This window comes from Mus pahari, chromosome 10 (genome assembly GCF_900095145.1).
Source record: "Mus pahari chromosome 10, PAHARI_EIJ_v1.1, whole genome shotgun sequence".
Lineage (NCBI taxonomy): Eukaryota > Metazoa > Chordata > Mammalia > Rodentia > Muridae > Mus > Mus pahari.
The window spans coordinates 82,506,003-82,513,502 of NC_034599.1; the positions used below are offsets into that span (position 1 = coordinate 82,506,003).

At 33.0% G+C, this 7,500-nt stretch overlaps 1 protein-coding gene across 1 annotated transcript in view; it reads right to left on the bottom strand.

Annotated features, from left to right (window-relative positions):
- Positions 1 to 3,280: 3,280 nt before the first annotated feature.
- Syncrip (synaptotagmin binding cytoplasmic RNA interacting protein) overlaps positions 3,281 to 7,500 on the bottom strand; it is a 36,394-nt gene continuing 32,174 nt past the window's right edge. Inside the window, exon 12 of the mRNA XM_029543588.1 lies at positions 3,281 to 7,500. This exon is cut by the window's right edge and continues 337 nt beyond it. The gene's annotated coding sequence lies outside the window, so the exon portion shown is untranslated.

Consider the following 7,500-nt stretch of genomic DNA (forward strand, 5'->3'; position numbering starts at 1 on the left):
GGAACTCACTTTGTAGACCAGGCTGGCCTCGAACTCAGAAATCCGCCTGCCTCTGCCTCCCAAGTGCTGGGATTAAAGGCGTGCGCCACCACGCCCGGCCCTTATAAATATTTTTCAATGTGCTGCCTAAACTCAAAAAATCAAATGAAAGCACAAGCTATAGAAGAGTTAGTACAGTAAAAAGCAATCTGGCAATGCATTAAATATTACGAGCCCAGAAAATGATCTTAAAACAAAAAATGATTATCTACCTAGACAGTTGATAGTACATTAAGGGAATTAATTTTGTGCCTTAAAATTTTGCCCTTAAAAGGGCCCAACTTGGCATAATAACTATGTTTTGGCTATCTCTACTCTCCAGAGACCCTGAGAGCAGATTTTTAAAAGTAAGATATAAGGGAAAATATTCTATGCTATTTACTTACTCCACACTATTACTTTGATTTTTGTAACCTCTTATGTCCTCAAGGTTGGCATCAATTCAATCCTCCTGTCTCATCCTGAGTGCTGATTATAGATGTGTACTTCTAGCAATAAGTAAACACATAACAAGCATAAGCCAAATTCAAAAGTGGAAATACTACTTAGAAGTAATTAAGAGGTTAAAAAGAGCCAAGCATGGTGATATACACCTTTAATCCTACCACTCAGGAGGCAGAAACAGGTAGACCTCATTATGAGGGCAGCCTCATTGAGAGTTCCAGGGCAGCCAGGGCTACAGGAACAAAAACAGAAAAAGATGTTTAAAAGTTACCACTAGACTTTTAAGAGCTGGAAGTGGACTGGAATTCAGGAAGACTTTCATAGCCTTTGCTATTTAACTGCTTTCCATGTAAGTTTTAAGTTATTATCAATGGGGCTAGGTGCAAAGTGAAGGCTTCATATATGCACAGTTCTGCAGTCCATCCCCAATACCAAAATAAAGTTGAACTGTCAGCTACAAACACGAAATGAGCACCACCTTTCTGCAAAACTAAAAACTACTTTTTCATGATCTAACTTTAACCTACCAATTGGTAGACCAAAAAACTATTCATGTAGATGTAGCTACTTTTTTACAAAGTTATTTCCAGAAGTAGTGTAGATATTGTTGAAAATCAGTAATTTCAAAATATCATCTTCTCATTCACTAATTGCTACATAAAAACCTTTAGACATGTGACTAAAAGCCTTCAATCCTCAGTGATATCACTGCTTAATAAACAACCATGCACTTAAACTGGAAACCACCATAAAGAAAATCAATAGGCTGGAATCCCATGATGCTAAGGATAATTTACAAGCATTCATTTTCCCTCCAATATGAAATAAAGGAATTGTAAATAATGATTTTTTATACAGCTATGAGAATTTATAAAACAAGTTAAATTAAAACAAATTAAATACTGCATCTGCATCCTTGAATCAAAGACACTTATTTATAATTTAAGTCTGACAATTTTAACATGAAACTTCATAACCTTAATTTACCAGAATGGCAGCATTGTGTTAGCATTTAAAGGGGTTCTAAATGTCTCTTTTCTTTCTGAATATTACAGCAGAGTATCTACCAACTAGAAAGTGCTTAAGACTTTTAGCTGCTCGTATAGCAACATTACTCAAGATTCCCTGCCCTCAAGGAGCTTCCATTCTAAAAGGAAGAAAAAATCTAAAAGAACGGTTTGTCTTTAATAATTCTGAAGCACTTTCAAAAAACAAATTTTCTACCATGTTATTTTTATTATTTCAAGAGGTAAAAGCAAACTTTTTTCAAAACTACACTGTACTACAGACACACTGACTGTAGAATACAAGTTAAAAGTGTAATGTGTCAACCTATACATGAACTTTACTGACTTTTACTGTACTGTTTTTGTTCTCGGAGACCATGAAAATAAAAGAGAACAAGTGTACAAAAGCTTTTTTAATTCTCCATGGCATGTTAAAACAATTACAGGTGTAGTTCCTACCTCTTCTAGCTTTTGCCTTGATGAGTAGCTAGAACCTTAAGATGTACCACTAGGTATAGCTGAATCTTCTATAACCAATATAAATACTAATAGTCTCTTAGGTCTTAAAAAATGTATATGCATGCCTCTGGTTTGGAAAATTCATTCTTCAAATAGTATAGTACCTGTGTTTCATTAATGTGATGACTTCCCAGATTTCATTTCTTTTTCAAGTTAATACCATGAAATGATCCCCAACAAAGAAGGAATGCCAGGACTTCTTTCTCTGGGATGCAAATAAGCAATCTTATTTAAATCTTATATCGATGTTAGTAAACCTTATTTTACTATAAAATTTGTAGTAATAGCCTGCCTACCAAATCCTTTTAACCATTTCCTCATGAAAGTAAAAATGAAAACTCCTCCAAGCTGAAATTTCATCTCAATAATCCTTTCAGAAGTTTATAAAGATTGACACATGAAAATTATTTTAAGTTATAATAAAGTAAGTCCTTAAGCTTGAAAACCCTTGTATAGTGACCCTGTTATTATCACAACTAAATTTAATGTGTGAGAAATACATCTTAGAAAGCTTTTAACATTTGAAGACACTAATTTCCAAATGGCTTCCAAAGTGATGCACTTTTAAATTCTTATTTGTAGACTTGTTTATACTCACTGGTCATTCTGAAATTATATTCTCACTAATCAATATCAATTTGGCTAGTTGGGACAGAAACTTAACAATTTTAAATCAATCCTATCTCCTCCCTAACCAACCCCCAAAAGAAACTGAGCTACGAACCAGCAAACCCTGAATACACTTACAGGTTCTACATGTGGCCACTAACTTTAGTATGCAATAAAGCAGAATTCATTCACATAAACTCATTTGTAGTAATCTAAATGCAAATTTTATCAAGAGAACATTTTCTCCTCCACTTTCCTGAATTACTTGGTACTTCAATCTCATTTTCAAATCTTTGAAGAAATTTTATTTGCCAGAAATAAAACTGGAGAATAGAATACTACACGGTGAAGCATGTTCCCAAGGAAGCAAATTATCATGGAGTTCATAAATCTATTAGCAAATATGTGACCATGTATTTCCAAAACAAAATTAAATGAAGACCAGCCCAAAATATTTATTCTATACATCTTCCAGTCATGTGGCTTGGAATTATTGTCGGAAAATTTGTTTCACCATTTGCTAATTACTCTGAATGTATGCATGATCAAAAGGCGATGATAGAGCTATAAAGATTCCAAGTGTCTATTTAAAAGCTGTTGAGTGAAAAATGATGAAATGGAGAACACTCACAATAATTCTTGGACTCCTGGAGATCCTAAGACATGCTACAAAAATAGGTCTTTATTCTTAGGAAAATATAGTCAGAGCTAGCTTCCTTATGCTATACATAAAATCTTAACATCAGAGGCAGTACAGATAGTACAGATAGTTTTTGAACTGATCTCCAAACAAGCACAAACCCACTATGTTGGGAAAAAACAGGAAATTTGAGGTTTTTGGCGAAAGACAGTACTTCACACATCTAATCCAAATCAAAGAGCCTGCAGACAGCTTTCAGTGAGACAAAAGGAATGGAATAAATATAAATTCTATGGATAAATAAATGTAAAAGAATTTACATAAGCTAAAAACTAATTTAATTAAATTCTACTTGGGTACAAGCTTTTGTTTCTCATTGTCAGACTTCTAAATGTTTACCAGACTACTGTTAATGTTAAAAACTTAAATCTTTGACCCAAAGTAATACTGATTTGCATTTTAAAAAGTTTGTCCAACTGAATGCTTCTGGTCCTGAAAAACATTCCAGGTACATTATTGAAGGCAGACTGTGGTGCTAATATGGTTTATGTCTTAAGAACTTTTAAAAAGTGACAGACCCCAAAAGTCCATCTATATATTGGCTCAGTTTTTTAAAAATGCCTGTGTGAGCCTTGGTTCATAAGTGGCATCTTTAGTGGCATGCCCTACTGAGTGGTAAGATTACTAGTAAATATTACACCATAAAAACATCCCAAGAAGTCTGTTTGTGTATTCTTAAAGTAAGTTGTTTATTCATTAACTTCATACCCACCACTGAATTCCTGTTTATTGTATTTATATGTGGGGAGAAAACAGTCATGGAGGGTATTGTTGGAATTTTTAGGAACCTGAGCAACCATTTACTCTAGGACTACCTTTTCCTAATGCATGAAGCCCTTCTATGTTTTAATTTCTCCCCATCAAATAATGACATCTAAACAGTATGTTTTTGCTGTTTCTGACCAAAAATTTCAAAAAAGTGTACTAAATTTTCCCATGTAGTTTGTTGTTCATTCTAATACTAAATACATCTTTTCAAATATCTTATATACAATTATATAGCACATATTGCCCCATCAATCCATTTGTGATATTCCTAACCTATCATGAGAAAATGTATATACTTTAGTCAGGTATGCATCAATCAGTAAAAGTTTAACAATAATCAGTAAAAAGTTTCTCATGGTGTTAAATGCCATTGTGAGTATGTGATTCCTTTTTGTGCAATTCAGTTCTCCATTTTTAACATGTGATTCAATTGCAGTGACTAAATGTTTCAAAAAAAACATGCTTGGGAAGAATATAATTAACACAATTTTCTCATAATAATTTTTCTGAGAACTGATAAACTAAATTTATGAACACTTTTGATTGCCAAGTAGTCTGCAGAAACAAAACCTTGTGTCTGTTTTGGTTAGGTAACTTTTTTTAACAATCAGAATTCATTAATGATATATTTTTTTTAACCACAAGGAAGAGACTTGACTATTAAAGATCCTTTCCTTGACAATATATACAAAATTTAACTTCTCATCTGTCCATTCTTTGAAGCTGTCAAAGCCAAGAACCCATAAACAAATCACAAACGCAATAACCTACATTAGTTAACATTCCCCCTTTTAACATGTTGACATTTTTACTAAAGGATTAGTTATTTTCGCATTTCCATTTCTCATATCCATGACATTCCATATAAATTGCATTATTGCTTTATAGGCCACACAACATTCAAAATTATGTTTATATGCATTGCCTGTTTTTCTTGACTTCTGATAAGTGTTTGATAACTGATTTTTCTACAGAAATTTAAGTTTGAAAATACCACGGTTAGTATTTCTTCTCAGAACTTAATTGTTCACATCACTAATCACTACATGCATATTTAGCTCTGATTATATTGCTCAAAAACTGCACCCATTATCAGAACAGTGCAAATTATATTTAATTTTAAAAGTAATCATAATGGCTTAAATTCAAAGTCATTAAAATGAACACTGTCAAGTATTTTCACTTGAGTCTACATTTCATCACCACTGTTTACATTACCCTTAAATATAACCATCAATTCTTCACAATTTCCTTTGAATCATAGTTTCATCCCACGTCCCCAAACTAAAAAAGCCAAGTCTTTGAAACCCAAAGAGCTCCAAACTTTAATGTTTTCTTAAAGAACACATTTGTGAACTCACAAAAGTGTTCGTTTTTCAACTTTGACAATGCAGTTAGGTTTAAGAAACCTGTTCTAATATCCCAACAAATAAAACCAGGAATTAATTAAAAGACCTTGACAGTGTCCGTTAAAAATGGTATGACAGTTAAGTGCCAATAGGCATGGCAATGACCTCTTAGATAGGATCATTTTACTCCTTGGACATGGGAAGTGCCAGCACCAAGGATTACACTGAGATTTGATTTTGCTGAAGGCTACAATTAAGTGACCCACTTTCCACGACCTAGTATACTCAGTATGTTAGAATGAAATGTACATGTTTTGTGTAGCCCTCAAACTTACACTAATATTTGAGAGATGTACTTTTAAAAAGCACAGGGTAATATATAAAATCAGTGGAAGAAAGTTTCATTAAGCACCAGGAACAAATTTGTCACCCCATACTCATTTTGTAGGTAAGTTTCAGTAACCGGCAAGGCACATTTACATATATTCCAATGAATACTTATTGACAAATTTTAAATTACACTCTATGCCCCAGCTATCCCAGTAACTGACATACAACATACTAAAATGGTTTATTAAGGTAACAAAAAAAAAAGGAAAAAAACCAATTAATGGGAAACATACAGGCTATTGGCAACCACTATTCTAAAATTATGTAAGTACAAATGAAACATACTGAAATGTGTGCAATTCTAAGTTTTTAAACCAGAAGATTTTCTATACTAACACACATTTATATTAATGACACATAAAAAAAATAAAAACTTTATTACAAAAATAAGTTACACTCGCCTCCAGCTTACAGTATAAAACAATTTTATTTGCAGGAATGCAAAATGATTGTTTGCCATGAGCATTTTGAACATATGACATGTCTAATTTTCTTGTTAAATTTGCATTTACTGGGGAACTGGTGTGTATAAAACCTTAATTAGGTATAAGCTCTGATCTTCATCGTGGTGCCTATTGGGTATGTGATATAACTGCAGTATCCCTTTGGGGAAGGGGAAAAGGTATTTCTTTACACCAAGTCCTACTTAAAACTATAATTTTACTTTTGACTTTAAGCTATCAACTTAGGACTTGGCAAAAAAATTTGAGGGTGATTCAATAGAGGATGCTTCACCACTGAACACTCACTGTCATCAAGGTGCTTTAGAAAATTAAAAACATAGCACAAATGATTGTACTCTATTCTACAAGGTATCATGACCTGCATAAGAAATGGAAAGCTGATTCACATTTTTATAGTGATCAGCAGTAACAAATGCACTAATGAAACATACCTTTTACCTAAAAAGCTAAACTACAGCCATATACTAATTTCTATGATTTATGAAAAAACTTCAAAATATCCAAATGTCAGGCTTGCTGTACAATTGTCAGTTTTAGTCTGACTTTTTATAAAGGGACACTGCAGTATTTAGTACAAGTTCGGATGCACTTTTTTTTGAACATCTGATGTCTTACAAAAGTAACATCTTGCTAAACTATTATACATCCAATAACTACAATATCTGAAGAAGCAAGGCTGCTTTTTCAGCCACAAAATACGACAAAAGCAAGGCCTGTTATGATGGTCATGAGGAAGTCTTACAAGCCTCTGAAACTAAAGGCAACTAAGAATGTTACATTTGGTATATTAAATTCTTACCCTCATATCATATTTAACAAGCCTTGCTTTTATCTACAAAGATTTTCTATGTACAGTACAGACAGGGTATAGTTCAATCCTCTGCTACTGAGGTAGTTAACCAACCCTTTAAAAAAGGTTCTGAAAAGAACCACTATCTGGAATGCCTGACTAACCAGCTCTGATGATTACACCTGAAACTGCATCTGAACACAATTCAAAAGTGATTACTATAAAAAAGATATAGACAATCATGATTAACCTTGGTGAGCAGAAATAAAAATTTAAGGGTACCAACAGTGGCATCTGTATCACTGCAATAAAATTTAAATGCACAAATTCAAGAGAGTATTTCAGAATACCACTGCTGAGATCCTTAATTTAAAAAGAGGGGAAAAATCTACTTAGAGCAGATTTTTTAAAGAGAACAACT